The sequence below is a fragment of the Nuphar pumila genome, chromosome 8, assembly GCF_984573655.1.
Source record: "Nuphar pumila chromosome 8, dmNupPumi1.hap1.1, whole genome shotgun sequence".
In the NCBI taxonomy this organism is placed as follows: Eukaryota; Viridiplantae; Streptophyta; class Magnoliopsida; order Nymphaeales; family Nymphaeaceae; genus Nuphar; species Nuphar pumila.
Window position 1 is genome coordinate 50,631,381 of NC_143256.1, and position 23,586 is coordinate 50,654,966.

Below are 23,586 nucleotides of genomic sequence, written 5' to 3' on the forward strand. Positions count from 1 at the left end.
GACATGGTTTTTGTCAGAGTTTCGCCGACTAAGAGCATATTTCGTTTCGGAAAGAAAGGGAAGTTGAGTCCGAGGTATGTCGGACCATTCGAGATCGTGGCACGGATTGGTGAGGTGGCATATCGTGTCGAGTTGCCTCCACAGTATGCCCACATTCACAATGTTTTTCACGTGTCGATGCTCAGGAAATACATTCCTGACCCATCACATGTCATTTGTTACGAAGATGTAGACGTGCAAGAAGATCTGACTTTACCAGAAAGGCCTATCGAGATTGTTGATCAACGAGATCAAGTTTTGCGTACCAAGACTATTCCATTAGTTAAGGTACGGTGGCAGCACCATGGCATTGAAGAATGCACATGGGAACCAGAAGCGAACATGAGAGAGTCTTATCCAGAACTTTTTATAACCTCCTAATGGTGATTTCGCAGATGAAATCCTTTTTAGGAGGGAAGGATGTAAGATCTATGATTCTAATTTTGACGTATATTGTGTAATTATATGGAATCGATGAATTTTTATGTTTTGACAATTTTCTAATAAGTTGTTAGAATTAAATTAGCATTTTAATGTGTTGAATAAGCATTCTTTAAAGAAGTACACTATGTGCGATTTTGGATTTGGATCCGGGGCTACTAGGAGATCCAAAACCCTGGGACGACCCTACAGTGGACGTCCATGTCCTTGGTTGACCAGCTGGTCAAGGGCTGACCAGCTGGATGGTATTTTTGAATTAATCTTGCATGGCTTTAAAGAAAAGGCCTTCATTGGCCATGTGTCTTTCCAACACCCTCATGATGAAGCCTAGGCTCCATCATGAGGGGCGCCATTTTCAAAAGAGAGCCATGGGGTGGCGCCCCATGGCAAATTCGTGATTATTTTCAAAGACATTTGAATCCTTTCAATCCATTGGGCACGATGGGTGGCAGCCAGGGGCGCCCTTTTGTAAAATTTCAAACTTTTAAGGGCATTTAATGATGGCATTTTCGAGATTTTTGCAAAGCCTTTTGGAAGGCTTGACATGCATTGGTTGTTGGGGGGCGTGGAGCTCCCCAACCATCCATCTTGGAGGGATTTAATCCCAGCCGTTCACCTCTAAGCCTACCTTTATAAAACCTTTACAAAAAAAACGGGTCCCTCTTATTTGGGGCGATTTTCCTTTTTCTCTCTCTCTCCTCTCAAGCTTCCTCACTCCAGCCGTGTGCTTCCTCTTGGCGTGAAGAGCTGCAGCACCTTCCTCATTAGCTAAGGTGAAGACTCACCTCACTTGTTATGGTTTCATTATGAAGAGGAAACCGTTGGAAACTTTGCACCTTGGCATGCAAAAATCCAAACGGTGGATTAGGTGATATAGCTATTGTTCCGATCTTAAATCACCATGGATTAGCAGGATTTCTTGCCGCACGTATTTGAAAGCTTTTCCCTTTTTGTTTTCGTTCAATCACCCTTTTATTTGAAATCATTTCCTTGCTTGTTGTTGTTTACCATATTAGTTTAACACTGTCTTAGTTGTTATGTGATTCTTCTATGCTGAAGTTCATGGCTTTCTCCACCTTCTTCTTTCTTCTTTCTTTTTTCTATTTTTTTTCTTTTTGGTATGGTGGGCCGAGCTGGGCTCGTCCAACACACACCCAGGCCGGTTAGCTGTCCCTTGTATTCGGGAACACTAGGCGGCGTGTTCCAGACATCAGCATTTATATTTTTTTTTGTGGTTATTGTTATTCTTGTTCTGTGTTTTTCTCTTGCGGTGCTGGGTTTAGACCAGTCCCAAAATGCTGGGACTGGGGGCTGCAGCCATGTTGTCGAGCGTTGGTCACAGTGTGACCAGCTCATTTTGGGCGTAGGAAGGTCAGGCAGTTGTGTTAGCCTCTTGCATATCTTTTCCTTTTTCTTTGTTCGGTCTTCTTTGGAACCAGGACTAGAGCAGCTGGGTCGGTTTTGGTGTGCCCAGCACACCCTCCTTGTTGCTGTGAACCGACCTCACGCTGACAAGGGTGGCTCGGTCTGGTCCAGCAGACCAGACCCCCATGGTCTATCCTTTTGCTCCAGGAATGGATCTGGCGCCACTTGGGTGGCCCGCGCATGCAAGTAGGGATTTGGCCTCTAGCTTCTTCTTCCCTCCGCGTTATCGTTCCGCCTAAACCCTTCGGTTCAGGTCTGAACCAAGGTTTAGACCTGATGGTTTGTCAGCCTGGGCGTGGCACAAGGTGCCAGCCGTCCAACCCCTTTCGTGGGAGCCGGATGGAGCCTAGTGGTGCCGAGCACCCAGGCCCTTTTCAGTCGGCCATTCTGGGATGCATGTAGGTCCGAACCGAATGGTTCAGACCTGTGCATGTATGGGGAACCAGGCTGGCACCGGGTGCCAGCCATGGTTCTGTTTTAGGACAAGTCGAGTGCCAGCCGCATGGTGCTGGGCACCCGGGTCCCTCGAGCTGATCACCTTCGGGTCCGGGTCTGAACCAGAGAGAGCGGGGTTCAGACCCACTGCTGGCCAACCACAGCCCGGTCTCATAGACCAGACCGACTGGGCCCAGTTTTTGGGCTCAACCCGCCGGCTTAGCCGTGGTTGTCTTTGCCGGGGCTGGTAACAGCCCAACCAAAACCCTTGACAGGTAGGGTCCGGTTCCTGAGTCGTTCCAGACCTCGATGGTAGGTCCGACAGTCTGGTCTGTAGGACCAGACCACCCTTAGCTAGAGCTTGTTGGCACGAGTGCGGGTAGACTTTCGTTTCGCCACACTCGCGGCCCCGCTACACCATCATTTATGGCTGATAGTAGGTTACCCTATCAACACTAGCTCGCACCTACTTCGAGTCGAACCCGATTAGGTTCAACCCAGCCTTCGTATTGCCCTGCACCCTCCTCGCACTTCGGTTAGGTTCTGCATGAGTGCATGCCTTGGGATGCACCGGGTTCGAATAAGCTTTTCATATATATATATATAAATATATATATATATATATATATATATATATATATGTAAATGGGATTGTATATATATATTTATATAAGTATACATATAGGTATGTGCCTCGCCGAGTATGTTTGAAAGGGTTGATATATATATGTACACATGAATATATGTAAGGGTATTAAAACTTATGACTCTCGTGTCCCGTTCAAGCATTTTCTCAGATGATTCCATACTCCGAGCTCAGTATGAATTCCATAGCATTGTCCTACGTTCGTTTTGGACAAACGGTTTGTTTAGGGTCCGCGGGCGCGGCACCCCGAACCGTGGTAATGCCAATGTTATTCCCATTAGATGGGTTAAGTTCAGAAATTATCTTCGACACATAAGTGTGTCGTACTGCGTAAGGAAAATCTTTATACCTTGATTTATCTGCAACTACTTAGTTAAGTATACAAACGAACACTATTGCAAACCCGCATACTTGGAAACTACGTTGAATCACAAGCATTGTTTCATTGTCTTTGTTTCGGGTCCGCAGGTGCGGCACCCCACACCGTGGGAATGGCTAATGTTGTTTCCATAGGTCGGGTATATCCCAGATTTCACCATAAACATGTAAGTGTGTCAACCACGTATGAAAGCATAGTTGAATGCAATATTCACACTGAAGTATGCAAGTTAATCATTTCATATTATGCAACTGCCTCTGTTGTTTATGCTTGTGCAAAAGATAGAAACATACACTTCGCACTTGGCACATCCTGACACTGTTACTGAGTAGTGCGTACCTTGAAAAAGGTACATTGCTTGAGGCATTAGTAGGTGCACCACGTGCACTTACTACAAGAAAGAAAGAATAAAGATAGGGTATGAATAATGAAATGACTTATTATGGGCTCAGTTGGAGTCCTTGGGCAATGACCCTTGCTTAAAGAGATGGACTCTTGTGTGATATACCCTAAACAGAAATAAATCAATAAGGTGTTTCGACTGCTTTCACGAGCAGTGTGCTCCGTTGGCCGCGTGAGGCTGAGCACGTGAATGGGCAAGCCAAGTCCTAGTTTTGCGTACCCTGCAGGGACCATGAGGCAAATTCCTCGTGAGAGGTGTGTTGAACATGAGCCTTAAGAAAGATAAACCTGCTTCGCCCCATTCACAAAATGGTTCACCTCGGGAGAGGGTGGATGGTATAACCCTGAGTGACTTGTCGTTACTACGACACGTGTTTGACAAAAGCTGTAGCGTCCTTTGGCCTCCAGTCACTCAGAGTCAGGGAGGTCGAGGTTGCCTTTTTAGAACCTCACTACTGCAGTAGTATGGATTGCAATCCTTGCCTATGCGAGTGTTTTCTCCTAGCTGTGTGCTGCTCGCATAAGGTCGACTCGGTCTGTAGCTTCCCCGGTTACCACACTAGAATTTAAATAACAGACGTTGGGTGCATGTCTCACAGAATGCAAGGTTCCTTCGCGTACCCGAAGGAGTAATCAGAAGAACTTAAGAACTAACCAAACAGCTGACTTAAAGTAGTTGTTGCTTTACTTGTGTTGTAGATTTACTTTAGTTGTTACAGCCATTTCAGTTTGTTACCTTAGTTACTTGCTGCTCAGTTCGCTTATACTTCAGTTAGTTGCTTCAGCTACTTGTTTTCCTGTTGACTAGTACTTGTCACTACACACTTACCAGACACAGGCACTTACACTTGTCAGCTTGTTTCCTGCTTTCATGTGTACTTGATATATATATACACATTGCTTGTGGTTGTTTCTTCACCACCTTGAAAAAGGATTGACCCCGTTTTATGGGGATGTAGGTGACGAACAGGCTTAGTGCGGATGCAATGATACATGATGGAGGCTCTGAGGACCCACACACTTGACCTGCAGATCTTGTACCTGGTGGTTTTGGGGTTTTGGTTGTTGTTGGGATGTATTCCCTATTTTGTACCTTTTGTACTTATAAGTTGTAAACTCTTTAAAACTATTGGGGTGTTTCCCCTTTTTACTTCATAGTTACACTTTTGTGGCGGCCACCCAGACTTGCGGCTTGTTGTTTTCCCACGTTTGCTTCCGCTAGTTTCCTACTTAAACCTTTCAAAAAAAAAAATTTCCATAGAAATCCCAAGTTTTTCAAAGGTCGGAGTTTGGGGCGCCACACCTTACTCGATGAAATTTGCAGAAACACTCTTTCCATTTTCCCATGGTGACCGAAGGATCAACTCTCCTTGGAAGCTTGATCATATCTTCCGTGAGCAGGTATTCGAGAACCTCTTCGACTGGCTGACCGAAAGGGGAAAACTCGCGATCGTAACTCCAGCCATCATGCTTTGTCTCCTTTGGCTTGTCTGATTTTTGTCGAGAGCTGTCCCTTTCCTGAGAGCTAGACTGAGCACGCTTGGTTAGGGGGATTGGGCATTTTTCTTTTTCGTCTTCAACAAAAAGATTCTTGTCAATGCAGTCTTGAATAATGTTTTTGAAGACAAAGCAATGATCGGTGTCATGTCCGGTCGTCCTATGGAATTTGCAGAATTGGTTCTTGTATTTTCCCAAGATAGTGGAAGGACTCGTGGCTTTTGGGAGCCTGACTAATCTCTTGGTTAACATGTATTCGAGAACTTTATCCAGCGACTTATCCAAGGGAGTGAAATCACGGTTACTGCTCCAATCTTTGCGTTTTGGCTCTCCCTGATTCTTCTCCTTCTACAGAGGACTGGATTGAAGCGGTTCATCTTGGTTTCTGCTGAACTTTCCCTTCTGGTTTCTAGATGACTCCAAATTGCTGTTTTGATTGCCCGGGTTGCCTTTGTAGCTGCCCCTACTAGTTTTAGAAATTCCTGCACTGCCATCGTTGTGCTTGCTCATTGGGAAGGTGACAGGTGCCTCTTCCTTGGTGGGAGCTTTTCCAAAACTGGCTTCAGCCTGCTCGGATAGTATCTCAACCATCATCTTTTTGAACAACCGATATATAGCAGGATCAATCTCATTATGGTTGTCCTGAACTCCTTCTTTGGCAAACCTCTGAGAGTCCATTTCTCAATTCTTGCTTCTAACTGGTGAAGTCTTTGATCTTAGTCTGAACCACCTGTTAATACCAAATGCTCTCTCTGTAGGGCAGAATGGGACCCTTTTAGAAAAATTTCAGAGGAAGCTTTGATAAAGGAAGAAATCAAATTGACAAAGAGATATCCCACTACTAGGGATTGAGTCTGCACGAGAGGCACGACAATCGTATTATTTCAACGTGAGAAGAAATAAACAATTTAGAATATGATTAAAAGGACATCTCTTGATGAAAGAGATTTTTGTTATATAAAATAGATTTAGAAGATACGTAGAAGAAAATTTTAGAATAATAGATGGTAAATTTTGAAAAATTGGAAAAATTGCAGGCAGGATCAGAAAAGAATTTAAAGAAATCAGAAAAAGAAAAGAAAATACACCTGAGGTTTCTGAAGATAAGGAAAATTTTGAATAATATACCCAGGGTTTTGGAAAGGTTTGATATATATATATATATACATATATAAAAACACGAGAGACATTGCATAACCAAAACCACACAAACAAGGATATGCATACAACATTCCCTAAAGGCTGACTCTAAATGCAATATTTGAAATGGCTTGTAGGACCTTAATCCTAACTCTATGGTTCAGATCATTTTATTCCAATCAAGGTATGCCGATATATTCAAGCCGAAGCTCGAAGTACGTGGCATAGAAATAATTTCTCCGGTTCTAAGGTAATGGCTTCCCAACATCCTTGAGCACCTACCGATATACCTCAGACTATGGCCCATAGGTACGTGGTAGGGGGGCGTGAACTCAAATAAGTGGCCCAGTTGTGAGGCTCTCTCCCGAACTATGGTTCAGTGAGATAGCCCAGCAACGTGATTACCGGGACAATATAGGTAGGGATGTTTTTGAAAACATGTTCAATATGCAGATAAAAACCAGAAGGCTCTAATGCAAGTCCTAAAGAGATAGATTTAAATGAAAAGAAGCATACACTTGCATACATTGTTTGCATTCAATCACTAGAATTGAGGAGAGTTGTATTTAAGACCTAAGTCTAATGTGAACATGGATAATCTCCTCAATATGGTCCTACCAAACCATACTTAGATCCTATATGCAGTGATGTCAGCTTAGGACAAAATCTAGGCCCCTAAGGTTTGCATGGAAAATATAGCTGACATAGAAAGAATAAAGACATAGAAAATATTCAAGCAAAGCAAAGGCATAATTCAACCGAACGAAGACGGGTCCCATCTCGGTCGCCAAAACTGTGATCATCGCAAAATTTTTCCTCTCTTGTGGTTTTTCTCTCTTCCTTCTTTTTTTCCTTTTCCAACCTCTATTTCCTCCTTTTTGAAGGGAGAAAAATAGAAGACAGAAAAGAAAGAGAGAAGAGAAAAGAAAGAAAGAAAGAGAGAAGAGGAACTCTTTTGCGGAGTTTCACTTGACCTTGATTTGAAAAATATTTAGCCAATTTAACTCGCCTCTGTTTTAAAATATATTGCAGGAAAAATGGAAGACGCGATTTGCTCGTCGGTACAAGGTTCGACCATTCCTGGCGCCTTTACCAGGGGTAATCGAATCAAGGATCGAATTTATGCCTTTTGCTTTGCCTAAATATTATCTAAGGATTTATCCTAAGTCTAAATGCATAAAGAATCATGCTTGTGCAATGCAAAAGATGTATGCTCTTTTGAAAGATGTTTTTGAAAAATTTCCAAGTATTCTGAGATGAACTTGATAATGGAGTGAAGAAAATGATTCATTTTAACTTAGAACTTGAGATAGATAAGAGAAGTTCTAAGTTTTTGAAATAATCTGAGTTTGGGAAAATGAATCTTTGGTTTTGAAAGAATGATTTGAAGCTTTGAAATGAAAGGAAATGAAGTTTCAAAGTCAGAAATGGACTTTGAATTTAATCATGGATTTAGGAGAAGAATATGAAATTTTGAAGTGATATTGAATTCGAATCTTAGAATGGATCCAAGAAAATCAAATGGTATTTAAAAATAGAAATGAATTTAGGAAGTCAGATGAAATCTAAAAAGGATTTAGATTTGAGATTTGGAAATGAAGTGGATTTGGATTTGAAAGTTGGAATTTGAAAAATAGAATTGGGTTTGAAAGTTGGAATTAAAAATAGGATTTGATTTGAAATTTGGAACATAAATCTGAAGTCTGGATCTTAAGATGGATTTGGATTTGAAATCTGAAATCCAAAATAGAATAGGGTTCTGGATCCTAAAATGGAATTGGATCTGGAGATGGTTTAGGATCTAAAATCTGAGATCCAAGATAGAGTTGGACTCTGGATCCTAAGATTGATTTTGGATCTGAAGTCTGAGATCTAAAGTAGAATGGGGTTCTGGATCCTAAAAGGGAGTGGATCTGAAGCCTGGGATCCAAGATAGAGTTGGACTCTGGATCCTAAGATGGATTTTGGATCTGAAGCTTGAGATCCAATGTGAAGTTGGATTCTGGATCTAGAATCCTAAATGGGAATTGGATCCAAAATCTAGAATCCGAGATGTAATTTGGATCTAACTTTGGATTTGAAATTTCAAAAGATTGGTTTGAGAATAAATGAATTTCAAAGTCAAATTGGACTTTGATTTTGGAGTTTTGAATTTGGAATTCAGAAAATGAATCAAGAATCTCAAAGTTAGATTGAACTTTGAATTTGATTGGAGTTTTGAAAATGAATTTGAAATTTTAAAGTCAAATTGAACTTTGAAATCTGATTCGAATTGGAATTTTTGAATAAATTTGAAATCTCAAAGTTTAAATTGGACTTTTGAGATTTGAAAAATGAAAGAGAATTGAAAAACGAAAAGATGAATAGGATTTTACAAGAATTGAAAATTGATTGAAGAAGATATTAACATCACTTGGAATTTTGAATTTTTTTTTTAAAATATGATGCAATTCTATCCTAAATGATGAATGAATTTAAAAAATTTGAAATTGGATTTTGCAAATCATATTTCATTCTTTACATGAATTGAAACAAGATTGAAAATATAATGCATCCTTGACTATGGTCATTGAATGTATTATATAATAATATATATTTAAATTCAGGTGAAGAATAAAACATATTTTTGTGCTTTTATAGAGTTTAAAATGAAATTAACTCTCAATATACCCTGACTATGGCCATTGATATATATATTGAGTTAATTTTAAGTTAAACTCTAATAAAAGAAAAAAAATATTTGAAAATATGATGATTTTGAAGAGGATCCAGTACGGATCCAGTGTTATTCCATCAAAGATGAAAATCCTAAGTTTTGTTCACACCCTGACTATGGCCATTGATGCAAATCATCAACTTTAATCACCTCCTATTAGAATGGTGCACATGCCATTCGTGTTTTCACCATTAGTGGACTAATGAAAGCAAAGATGATATGAAACATACAATTCAAAATATTTGGATGCTCATACATTCTATTCTATTGCAAAAATATAAATTTCTCATTATATTCTAGCTATTACAATATTTGAATTCTAGATAAAATTGCAACTTCTAAGTTATGAAGGGAAGACATCATCTTCTACCTAATTCCTGGGAAAAAGAAGAAGAACAAGTGTCAATATAAGGTGAATGAAAAGATATTATATCAAGACACAAGTGCTACTTTATTGGAGGATATACAAATTACCATTTTTATGCCACTTTCTAAATACACAGAATGTCTACATGCGTGAACCTTTAGCTATAGATGACACTTAGACTAGATGAAAGATATATATATTACAAGTTGTCATATATGAGTGAAAATGGCTTGTAGGAAATGGTGGGCATAAGGCAATATGAGAGATGTGAGTGTGAAGATTGAGTGTTCAACCGTATGGTAAGTAGGCCATTAGACATACATATGCTGTTGTGTAATAGGCTGCGACAAGGCATTGTTGTGGATGTGAAGCTCGTGCTGCTGTAGGGTGCAGCCGGATGAGCACATATGCTAGCTAGTGAACTACCTAGATGTTGTTCAATTTTCCATGCTTTAACCAGAATTGGGTGGAATGCTAAAGTGAGAAATGCATGGGCTGCTGAGAGAGAGAATGCAAACATCCCTGTGGATACAATACACATGACCTAGCTATACTACAATAGACAAACCGTGTATACATCTGTGACATGCATACATAGATGCATACGCCAAAAGAAGAAGATGCAGCCAAGTAAACATCGATACCTGGTAAAGCCATATGAGATGGTCTCACTTTCAGACAGGATACCCCTACTCAGATCTGGTTCAACACATAGTAAAGGATCAACACAACTACTCATCTTGAACTTAATTCTGGCCTTCCAACCATTCACTGATAACAGTTTGTGAATTCTGATATGATTTTCAAGATTGTAGAGTCAGAATTCTTGGGTTTTGTATACTAACCAGCTAACATTACCAGATGTATGTGAACTTATGCACACATAGATTCATAGCAGGATATAAAAAAAAGAAGACATAGGCAGCACTGTCGATACAGGAGAGAGAATAAAAAAAAGAAACAGATCACCATGAAACCAGAAAAATGAAACGGAAGCAACAAACAGGTCCAATCTTGAGTCAAAATCATCCTTGTGAAACGAAGAAACATTCACTCACCGTCTTTTCCTATTCAGAACAGGCAACAATCCTTGCAGGAGAATGCAAATCTGGTATAGAATGAAACAATAAGTTAGTAACACAGTCCAGAAATATATAAATTACTTATTGCTATTTGTCAAAGCATCCTGCGACCCCTTCTTTTTTTTTTTATTACCATACATACTGTTCTGAGCTGGAGGGCAACAAACTAGCACATACAACAAGAGTGGATGGCCTGAACTTTTACATCATAGTCAGCAATGGAGCTTTATATGCACTTGATGCAGTATTGATAAATGGAGAAAAAAAGAAAAAAAAAAAAAAGAGTCATCACTTGGATGAAGATACTGAATTTCATGAATTAGTCTGACAAGCACCACAGATTCTTATAGGCAGAAAGAGAGCTTCTCGGGGTATGGCTTTGGTGATTCCTTCTTGTTTTCCCCCATGTAGAATCGTTTAATATAATGCAAGCAAAAACATGAGCAATGGGACTCGCCCAAGCATAGATCACTGTATTGACTTCCACAACTCTTTCACTATTATTGTCAGCTTGGTCTGTAGCTGTTGATTTTGAGTTACTGGCATCTCCATTAAAACTCATGGATTTTGCATGGCAGACGATTGAGTATGTGCAAGATGGGAAACCAGTTTCATTGCAAAACTTTTCACTTCACGAAATTCCAGAGAATGATCATCAATGGGATTGAATGAAACCATGATTATGGCTTCCAAGAGCAAGTTCAGAACAATAAATTAAATGTGATGGGTATAACTAGTGAGATGATGAAGATGCAAAAGGTGCCAATGGAATCATATTGCAATGACTGAACTGACCTGAAATGAATGAGGTGAAATACCCCTCTTGTTGAAGAACCGAGTTCTACCTTTGTAGATGCTTTGTAAAAAAAAAAACGTTGTTGACTCGATCTTACCCATCTGAATGAATGGATTCTGCTGTGAATCAACCACACAATAAGCACTGATATGCATCTCGGATTTACACAGTCAGCTGGTACTTCAGAGTTGGGTTTTTTTAATCATAAGCCAATCTTAGCGAAGTGATTTAATCCCTTACCATTATGACCCAGCAGAGCAACTTTAGCAGACCAGTTTAGCAAGGAATTGCAATAAATATATATTAATATGATCTCAATCATGCAGTGATAATGAGCTCTTATGAACTGTAGAAAGTGCAAAATGGAATGCCATGGATAACCTTATGACTGATTGCAGAAAATATCAAAATGAAGCGAACATGACGATGCTGAACTGAGAGAGGAAAGTCACAGAATAAGAAAAGCATAATGAATAGATGCATTTGAATAATATTGAACATAGTCAAAGCCGAGCAGAAGATCAATCTTAGAGAAGTAACTTGATGAACTAACTATTTTTTTTTTTAAAAAGGAAAGAAACAATAAAAGCATGATACGATATTGGTGAGATCGTTAGGCAATATAAACAGGACAAGACATTAAAATATAATGAGAAAGGTGAAAAGAAGAAGAGAAAAGAAAAAAAAAAGAAAAAAAAAGTACAGTAAGATATTAACGAGATGTAATAAAAGAAAGGATGAAAAGAAACATACCCAGAACAAATTTAGCGCTAGATGAAAGGTAGAATGGAAAATTAAAAGAACTTGTTAATTAGGCAAAAGTGGGAAAAACTCAGGGAGCATGATGTCATTATAGGCTTTGGGTAGCAACCACCAGGAAACAAGGGTATATGTTGTAATTCAAGCATGAACACACAACCGATGACAAGGCTACAGGGGTACCAACCCAGAGAAGCCAGATTGTTTCAAATGGATGGCATGCTCAGATTATTGTTTGAATAAATGCATTCCCACAGATTGCAAAATAAGAGAAATGCTTGACAATCCTAATTCATAAATGAGATGGATATGCTTTCAGACATCCTGAATTGCAGAAATAAATTTCTAAAGTAAATCCCTTATTATAAAATAACAGATAAATACCCAATGGAAGATGAGAAATGAAATAAACCTAGTAACTGCAGAAATAAGATGTCGGAATATGAGAATTCCGTTTAATATGGCACCCGAGAGGGGTCGACGTTGCTATGAGCAACCCGATATGCTCGGTGGTGCGTTGGCGGAGAATATAAAAAAAAAAGGAAAAGGAAAAGAAAAGAAAAGAAGAAAAAAAAAAGGTAACAGAAAGCTTTAGAGGAAATGAAAAGAGGGAGTTGGGACTTACAGAAGCGACTTGAGAAAATCTGGACGAGATGGGGGCTTGGCTACCGAACTCCTTTCAGACAGAATGAAGAAGGAGAGAACTAGCTTGTTTCTCCTTGCCACCGAATCTTTTTCACTCCATCAAGGATGAAAAAAAAGGGGATTGAGACTGATTTTGCAGAAGTTCTGAAGCGGATGTAATCGATAGTGTTTTCCCTCAAGGAAGATGAAGGCGAGAAACCAAAAAAAATGGGATCCTCTCAAGGGGCATCCGAATGCTCTCTTTAAAGATGAGAAGGAAGATTCGAGAGGGAAAATGGTTGAAGATGAACGGAGTAGGGAGAGAGTAGGCGATGAAGGGTTGAGAACAAGGGGTTGAAGCCGTTGGTGATGGAGGGCGGATGGCTGATCCATGGGGATGGATTGAGCGAGATGGCCATGAAGGGTCGAAGATGGGGAAGAGGGTTCTGGAAGGGCCTTTGAGGGTGCGATAGAAAGAGAGGAGCGAGAATCTGAAAACGCCCTAAAGGAAGTTTGTTAAAACCCTTTTCAAAAAGGTGGTCCTTTTCAAAAGTATTTAAAAAAAAATGGTTTTAGTTTAAAGATGTTTTTCAAAAAGAAGGTTTTCAGAACTATTTTTTTCTTTTCTATATTTTTTAATTTTTTTGTTCTTTTCTTCATTTTCTATATTTTTTTTTTGATGTTTTTGGAATAAAACCCTAAAATTCATGAGAAAACAAAGATTAAAACTAATTTTTTGTATTTTTGAGAAATATTTATAAAAGAGGGTTTTTCTGAGAATTCAAGGCTATTTTGGAGAAAATTTCTTTAGAAAATGGGTTTGGACCCAAGTTTTGAGAAAATATTCGGGTTTTTTTAAACCTCGAATTGAGAAATACAATTCGATGGATCCAAAAGGATACCGGACAAATTGTCTGAGCTTTTCAAAAAGTTATTTTGGAAATTTCGAGAATTTGATTTTAAACATTGGACAACGAAGCTCAGATTTGGATTTTTTATCTGGATCCGGATCCGAAATTGAGTCAGATATATAAAATAAATTTAATTTCTACAAAACTTGAGAAATAAAATGGAATTTAGATTTAAAACTGACTCAATTAACCAGAAAATGAAGATAAAGGGCAAAAAGGGGATATTTACAAACTTTTGAAAAATTTGGGGTGTTCACATTTGCACATGTTTGAAGATGTCAAGCATGTCCTGGATCTTCGTGCCCTGCTTCCCTCTAAATTCGGGAGACTCTAATGCTTTGGGATAGGGTGGTTTGGGGATATACATCGGAGGGTCCTCCTCTTTGTGAGAAGGCTCACTCCTATCCTTCTTATGAACTGAGGTGGGGGGTGATGATGGTGATGGTGACTGAGCCGAAGAAGATGAAACACTGGCATCTGGCTCATCGGTCCTCTCTCTACTCTCAACGTGGTACTCACGTCCACTCCTGAGGGCCATAACAGATTTGACCTGCTGCTGTAACTCAGTATGATACAGGCCTCCAGTCATCTGATCCTTGCCCTTCGGATTCATAACAGCCTGGCTCGACAAACTACCCTCAGGTCTCCTACTAATAGCCTCTGCTAACTATTCCATTTGCGACTCTAGCTTCGTAATGGACTGCGTGTGCGAACTCAAGATCTGGCTACACTTCTCGAAAGCATTCTGATTAGAGGTTTTCACCTCTTAGAATGCTTGGAGAAGTCTCTCATCATAAGAGGTCTGTGGGGTAGACTCTTGTGAAATCGGAGGAGGAAATGAGGATGAAGTCTGAGGATAACTCGGCCTCTGGAATGTCTGAGTGAATGCTGGCGGTCGAGCCAGTTTAGAGGATGTAGGCATATGGATGGAAGACTGTGGATTCTTCCATGAAAAATTGAGGTGGTTACGCCAACCCAGATTATATGTAGATGAAAATGGGTTGTTCTGGGGTCTGGCGTAACCCTAAGCAGCCTGAACTTGCTCTTAAACAAATTCAGGGTACTAAACTGCCGAAGGGCACTCAGTAATCTCATGTGCCAGACTGGCACAAAGAGTACACACCTGCTGAGCAACAGATGGTCCCGCGAGAAGCTGGTTCAACTTCTGAGCAATCATGTCTACCTTGCATTGTAGTGTAGTAGATAAACCAATCTCGAGGACACCACCTTTGTTCTGAATACTGGGTGTGTCTCTATCAGAATGAGAGCTAGAAGCATGGTGGAGGGAATTCTCTGCCAATGTATCAAATAACCTCAATGCTTCATCCTCGCTCTTAAGCATGAAAGTCCCGCCACATGAAGAATCGATCATCTGACGATTTCTGTCAGATAATCTATTGTAAAAGCTCTAAACCAGCTGCCATCTTGGCACCTGATGATGGAGACATTTCCTAAGGAGATCCTTCATTCTTTTCCAGGTCTCATGAAACTGCTCATCATCTAGCTCTGAGAAGCTAGTGATGGCTTTCCTATACTGGTTCGTCCTACCAATGGGAAAGTATTTTCTAAGAAACTCCTGTTGTAATTGATCCCATGACCCTATCTCTACTGAATCTAAGGACTTTAGCCAATACTTGGCCTTGTCCTTCAATCAAAACGGGAATAAGATCAATCTCAATACATCATCATCGAAATTCTGTATCTTCACAGTATAACAGATTTCGAGGAATTCATCTAAATGCCTATAGGGATCCTCATGACTAACGCCATAAAAAGATGGAAGCATTTGAATAATGCTGGCCTTAATCTCATAATGGGGCGCTTCTACATCGGGTCTCCGAATGCAGGATGCCTGAACATAGTCTGTGGGAGTAAAGCACACCCTCAGAGCACGTGGAGGAACTGGAGCTGGAGTTGGAGGCTCCATATCGCCAACTGTTGTCGAACTTCGAGGAGAATGTAAAATTTTCTCTGGGTTGTCAACAAATGGATGTAATGAGGTTCCTAAAGCTCTTCGCCCCTGCATATACTGGTACTAAGACCAGATGTAAGCACACGACCTAAATCTAAATCTAAACTAAGATAAATACTAAAATGCAAATAACAAGAAGAAAGACAACTAATAAAAATATTCTAAATTAACTATGTCAGAACTAACTAACTAAGTAACTAAATGAAATAACAAAGTAAATTTAATCTAAATTACTGAAATAAACAATACAGAAAATCACAAACTATGTTTTCTAAAACCCACCTGTCTAATCGCTCCTTGCAGAATGAATATTCAGTGAATCCTAGAAAAATAGTACGTGAATCCTATATGTACTAACTGTGTTAAGCCTATATTCATTTACTAATCCTACTAACTAGAAAATAAAAACAACTAATTAACCAACTAGCTAACACAGATTAATAAACTGAAATCTAAGAAATAAAAGAATATATTCGCCGTTCCCCAGCAACGACGCCAAAATTTGGTTGAATTTTTGTAAACACTATTTTTAAAAGATATTTTTCAATAAAAACAAAGGAAAATCGTCAACCAAAAGTAAATAACCGACTTTCCACAGAAGTGGAAAGTACGGGTCGAATCCACAGGGAACGAGAATTATTCAAGTATTTCTAAGAAACTCAATTTATTAATTCACAAATCTAAGTCAACAAGTACAATTCTAATCAAAATTACCAATTAAATACTAAAACTAAATAGAAAAGCAATTAAAGTCTTCTTCTGCTTGCCAAGGGCAATTCTGTCTTTTCACCAATTACCGATTTTTCACGCTTTGACAAGCATATCCTGGAATTTTTAGTATGCTTTTCAACCTAAAACAAAGAAAAATACCAAGTCAGTGATCAATTATAACAAATAAATCTAAAAATGAAAATAAACCTAATTCTAAAGAAATGAACTAACTTAAATCCTAATTAACACTAAAGAGCAAATAAAATATTAAAATAATTCTAAAACTAATTAATCTAGGTCAAACTACGTTAATGGATGCAGATGCACTAACTAAAATGCAGAAAACACTAAAAATTAACCGAAAATGAATAAAATAGTGAAATGACTATCTTACCCCTAACTAGTGCAAAAATGACTTCTGACAGCTTTTCACAACCAAACTGTTTGACAAGGCAAACCAAATCTAAAATTCCCTAAATTTCTTCTGTTCTGTAACTAACAGATTCAAGAATCTGACAGTTTTTACGGATTTGAAAAATTCTTTTTGGAACTCTAGATATAAGCGTTTCAAAACCAGGATAATTTTGGAAATCGCAGGACCCGCAATTGAGAAACCCGAAAAAGCTGTTTTCATAAAATGCTTAAAAACCAGACCAAATCAACTCGGAACGAACTGAAGTTTGGTCTGCAGACAATGAACACGCCAAAGAAGAGAATAGAACAAGAGTTTTTAGAAAACTCAAAAATTTTGCACATAAAATGACGAGTACACAACAGGGAAAAAATCGGTTTTCAAAATCAGTGCACTATTCACATATGAAATACACTTTTGACACTATGAATGCAAGCTAAATGCAAATACAGTCCTAAATGCTACTAAATGACAGTCAATATTCAGAAAATGAATACAATTAAACTAAATACACGAAAAGTAACTAGAGCATGCAATTCATGAATAGATCTAATCTAAATCACACATCAAATGTAAACTAACTTAACTAAAGATACAATACTAACTATATTATCTAAAGGATTAAACTACTTAATTCTAACACAATAACCTAAATTAAATGCTGCAATAAAACATGAAATAAACAAGTAAAAGCTAAATGAACATGCACTTATAAAAAAATCTTATACTTAATTAACTAACTAAACTAACTTGCAAAGCTATCTAATATTAATTGAAACTAAATTCAAATAGGTAACTAAGAACCAATGGGGTGCAATTTAGGGTTTGACTTGGATTAGGTTCACGCCCCACCTAGATAGGTCAACTCGGTTGACTATGGTAGACACTTACTAAATGAGAAAACTAAAAATTGATGGCAATCCTGCTGCATGGTTTTCCAGTAATATCCTGCCCGAATAATTTGCTTGACGAGTGTTTGGTAGCTGACGTAACCACCACGAATTCCCTCGTATGCCTCTCGGACAACTTCCATGGCTTTATCCTTATCTAAGCATCTGGCGTACTCAGAACTGAACCCACAACGGTAGAGAGTATTGGCGAGGATGAAATAACGTGCTGACATGCGCTGGATCGGATGCTGCTCCTTTCTTGGCATTTCCGATGGAAATTCATTGGTTTCAATGAAGCTTTTGATGTCTTGGTACCAAGGCTCCTCTTTCTGAGTGACTTGGTTCACTTGTTCAGTCAGAATGTAGGCAGGTTGATCGAGTCTTTTAATCTTGAAGGAACGACAAGACTCATTGTCTTTAAAAGACAAAATAGAGCCTAAACAGGCTAGGTCATCGGCTATATGATTGTATTCCCTCTTGACATGTTTAAGCTGAAATTCTTCAAAGTTGCCTATGAGGGCTAAGGCAATCTTCTGGTAGAGAATCAACTTTGAATCCTTGACTTGCCATTCAGCGTTGACTTGACTGACAACAAGCAATGAGTCGCCGAAGGCATGTATTCTCTTGACATCAAAGTCTTGCAAAATCTTGAGGCCTTGAATTAGAGCTTCATACTCGGCCATATTATGAGTACATTGGAAGTTGAGTTTGAGGGAATAAGGGAGCATCTCTTTTTTGGGAGTGATCAACAAGATCCCAATCCTTATACCGGACATGTTTCTGGCTCCGTCAAAGAAAAGGGTCCAAACTGGGGACTCCTGAATATTGCAGATGTGATCATTAGGGAAATCATCTTCTGCTTTGACTTCTTCTGTCAACAGAAAGTCTGCCAACTAATTTGCGATGGACTGACCCTTGACTGACTTCTGAGAAACATACTCCAAGTCATACTGCATCAGGAGGACCTGCCATTTTGCAATCTGTCCCATAAGGAAAGGCTGCTCAAGGACGTACTTGAGAGGATTGAGCCTTGATAAAATTTTGATTTCCGAAGCTAAAAGATAATGTCTCAGCTTTTGACACATCCATACTAAGGCTAGACATGTCTTCTCCATCTGAGAGTATCTTTTCTCATAATCGATGAAGGTCTTGCTGATGTAGTAGATGGCATGCTCTATCCGGCTGCCTTCCTCGTACTGCGCAAGAAATCCGCCACAAGCATTATGGTTGATGGAAATATATAAGAGAAGCGGCTTTCCCAGTTCTGGTGGCTTGAGAATAGGCGGATTGAGGAGATACTGCTTGATGCACTCAAATAAGAGCTGACATTCTGGTCCACACTCAAATTTTACCTCTTTTCTCAATAAGTGATTGAAGGGCTCGCATCTCATGGCCAAATTTGAGATGAAGCGACGAATTGACTGAATGCGACCTTGAAGGCTTCGCAGTTCTTTGAGATTGGTGGGAGGCGGCATATCAATGATTGCCTTTGCCTTGGCAGGATCCACCTCTATGCCCTTCTTGCTGATCATATAGCCTAACAGCTTGCCTGACTCTACTCCAAAGACACATTTCTGCGGATTGAGTCTCATCTTGTATAGGATAAGTCTTTCAAAGACTTGACCGAGAGCATCAAGATGATCATCTCCCTCTTTTGACTTGACCAAGATGTCATCCACATAGGCATCCATGTTCTTGTGCATTTGGTCGTGGAAAATAACTATCATTGCTCTCTAATAGGTTGCCCCAGCATTCTTGAGCCCGAACGGCATGACCGTATAGCAAAATGTACCCCAAGGTGTAGTAAAGGAAGTTTTGGATTGGTCACGAGCGGCCAATTTGATCTGATTGTAGCCTGAGTATCCATCCATAAAGGAAAACAAAGCATGGTCGACCGTGCTATCGATCAAAAGATCGATGTTGAGGAGTGGATAATCATCTTTTCGGGTTGCCTTGTTCAAATCTCTGAAATCAATACAAATCCGGACTTTGCCATTTTTTTTGGGAACTGCCACGATGTTCGCCAACCAGTCTGGGTATTTGATAGTTCGGATGAATCCTGCTTTTAACAACTCCTCAAGTCCTTCCTTAACTTGCGGTGCCACTCGGGGATCCATTTTTCTTAATTTCTGCTTGATTGGTTTGCAATCTGGCCTCAGCACAAGACGATGTTTGACCAGCTTGGGATCTAAGCCCGGCATATCCTCATAAGTCTAGGCAAAGACTTCTTGGTGCTGTTTAAGGAAATGAATGAGTTTCTCCTTCTCATCTAAACTTATGCTGGAGCCAATTTTGAGGATTTTTGGATCGTCATCTGAACCGATGTTGACATCCTCTGTTGGATCCTGAACCAATGATGATGGTTCATCCTGTTTCTTGATGCTGGCAAATTCTGGCATATCCTGAATTGCTGAATCGAATTCTGCTAATTCTTCGATCTGCCCTGTTACCTTGCTGATTTCTGCCCCTGCTTTTGCCTTGCAGATTATGGCCGGTTTGGGTTTATTTTGAGAAAAGTTGGTATTGATAATGAGTTTTTTGAGCGATTTAGGAGTCATGATTCCAGCAATCCTGAAAGCGCAGAGAAGGTTTTTGAGAAAAGGATAAAAGGTTTTGAAAATAGCCTTTTGTACAGAAATAAAGAATGACAATCATAGCAAAGGATATAAACAAAGAATTTGTGTACACCAAGATGAGTAGGGTAAACAAAATTTTCATTGATTAAGTAATTTTGATATTTACAAATAATTGTTGGAGGAAAGAAAGAAACTGGGGTGGATCTTTGCCCTTTACAAGATGACATTGAAAAAGAAAAGAGAAAGCAGAAAACACTGGCATTGTCTTCTTCACTGGGCTCCTTTGACCAAGGTGGTCTTCTTGCCGGATGACTGACCGGTGAATCCCAGGCCTGTATTATCAATATGCCGAGCGAGGACGATCGCCTCCAGGATGTCGTCTTCATTTCTGCCCAGGCCCCTGAAGGGCTGATAACCGTGTTTCATCAGATGATCAAACTCTCTTTTAGTTTTTGAGAACTGAGGGAAAAGAGGGTGATCCTGAAAGGAAGTGCAGTCGAGGCGCCCACCTAGCTTAAAGAAGTGAGGCCTCTGCCACTGAGTTACTGCTGCCATATTTTCTGTCTGCTAGATTTCTGTTAACTTTAGCATGTCCAGGCTTTTACTTAAATTGATTTCATTGACTTCCCTGATGCTTGGGATGTCGGCAGTGAAAGTAGGACGGGGAATCATTGGCTGCGGGAGTCGCTCTTCCGGATCCTCTCCTAGGATCGTGGTGATCATGCTTCCCTTCGACCATTTGATGCATTGGTGAAGGGTCGAAGGAACAACATTGGTATTGTGGATCCAAGTGCGCCCGAGTAAAAGATTGTAGGTGGGCGGCACATTGACCACGTGGAAGAGCACAGTATGCACCGAATAATTGATGAAGATTTCGAGAAATATCTTCCCCTTGGTTGTCTGCCCATGGTTGTCGAAACCGTAGATCGTGATCGGATCTGGGGTATATTCCTCTTCTTTCAGGCCCAATGCCCTAGCTGTCATTTCTGGACAGATATTTAGGCTGATGCTTCCGTCAACTAGCACATGAGGGACTGTTGATCATGCATATATTTCAAGGTGAATTAACATTAAAATATGCATGATTTTATAAAAAAATGTTTTAAAAACCCAAGTTTATGCTTGTTTTCGTTAAATAAGCTAAAATGATTTCAAAACAGAAAATCTTTGAAAAATAGCTTTATTTGTATATTTTCGTACATATTTTGATGTTTGATATTAACATAGTAGTTTTAGTTTTAGTTTTCAATAAAAAATAATAATAAAAATAATAAGAAGTAGGTTTGAGTAAACTAATTTTGTTTTGAAGTTTTTAGCAATTAAAATTTCTTTAAATGGTTTTTAGATTTTTGAAAGAAATAAAAACAAACCGGTTTACACAGTTTGAGGTTTGTGATTTAAAAAAAAAAAAACTAAAAAAAAACTAAAAAATAATAACAAACCGGTTTAACCGGTTTGCATTTCTTTTAAAACTGAAAAAACTAAACAACAACAAATGGTTCAAACCGGTTTGCTTGCTGTTGAAAACCAAAAAAAATGAAAAATCAAAGGCGTCTCTCACCATTTGGCGCCAAAGCTTCCCTTCCCCCTCTGGTTTTCTTCCTTTGCTCTCTTTTCCAGTCACCGTATTCCTTTTTTTTCCCATCTCCTACCTCTCTTCTTCCTCCATCGTCCTTTGCTCCTATTCTCTTCTTCATCCGACGACAACGCACGAGGTGGAGGCCAGATCTTCCCTAACTCTTCTGATTCACGATAAGTTTTACAACTTCTACTTCTTCTTCTTCTTCAGATTACTTCATCTTCTTCTTCTTCTTCTGCAGATTCCTCGTCCACGTCTTCTTCTTTCTTCAATTGATTCTGTGTAAAAGAAAGAAAAACAAAAAAAATATATATAAAAACCATAGATCGCATGTTTTTCCATTTTTTGATTTTCAGATTCTCTCTGTTTTTCTGTTTTTCTGTTTTTCTGTTTTTCTGTTTTCCTGTTTTCACTATTTTGATTTTTCGTGATTTCATTCTTTTAATTTCCAGTATATTCATTTGTTGTTTTTCATGTTTTGCAATTTTAAGTTCTTGTTCTTTCTTTGATTTTCCTGTTTGCTTCATTTCTTTTAATTTGTTCATCTGTCGATATTGTTCGTCATTCATTGAATTGATTTGCGTATGCTGAATTCCCTACTTCATTTGTTTTTATTTCCTGTAATTCTTGTTTACATCCTTCATTCTTTGATTTTCCTATCAAGCATTACATTTCTTGTCTAGCATTTCTCATTCATTCTTATGTTTTTCATGTTTTCGTACATTGCATATACTTTTCTGTTTGCATTTCAGCATTTGTTCGATTTCCTGTTTTAATTCTTGTTTTTAATTTCCTATTTTTCCTAATTTCCTGTTTTACGTATTGAAGTTTTTTTTATTAATTTTCTGTTTGATTAATTTTGTAATTTCCTATTGCTTTTAATTTCTGAATTTCCTGCGTTCTTCCTCTGTAATCTCCTATTTGTTTTACTTTTTACATTAGGTAATCTTCTGTTTTGTAGTTCTTTGATTTCCTATTTCTTCATTATATGACTTTTTGTGTTACGGTGTTCTTCATTCAACAACTTTCAGTCTAGTTTTTACATGCATCAGCTATTGTTCCTGTTTTTTTTTTCTGTTTTTAATTGTTCTTGTTTTTAATTTTTATTTTCCTGTTTTCTTTTCTTTCATTCAAATTTCTGTTTGTTCAGTTTTATATTTCCTGCTTTTATCTGTTTAATTGATTTTCTGTTTTCTCAATATCGAATTCCTATTTGTTCATTTGTAATACCTGTGTTTGTTCTGCATTTGTTTTTACAGTTTTTTTTCGTCTAATGTTTTGTATTAATTCCGGTTCTTCATTAAACATTCCTTGATTTTACTGTTTTCAATTCCTTAATCTTGTGTTTTTCAATAGTTCATGTTCATGTTTTGTTAATGAAGTGTTAGTTGTTAATTGTCTTCACTGTTAGTTAATTGAAATAGTTAGATTTCATAAAGTTAAGTGTTAGTGAATTGAAATTTAGTTAATTGTTTTAGTTAATGTAGTTTTAATTGTCATTGGATTCTTTTGATGATATCCTTCAGTGTTTTTAGCATTTAGCTAGTTTAATATAGGTTTCTATTTCTATCTCTGGTACTGCTCATGTTCATTTGATTTGTGCAGGATAGCACAGGAGTGGATCGGAAGGGATTGAGTGACACGAAAGTGCAAGAGTAGAAGCTTCTTTTTACTTTTCAGTTTAGAATTAGGAATTTAAATTTGAGTTTGTAAATATTGCACTTTACGCCCTCTGCGAAGGGTATTCATTTGTTGTAATAGTTAGTTGTTTTTACCTTTCTTGAACA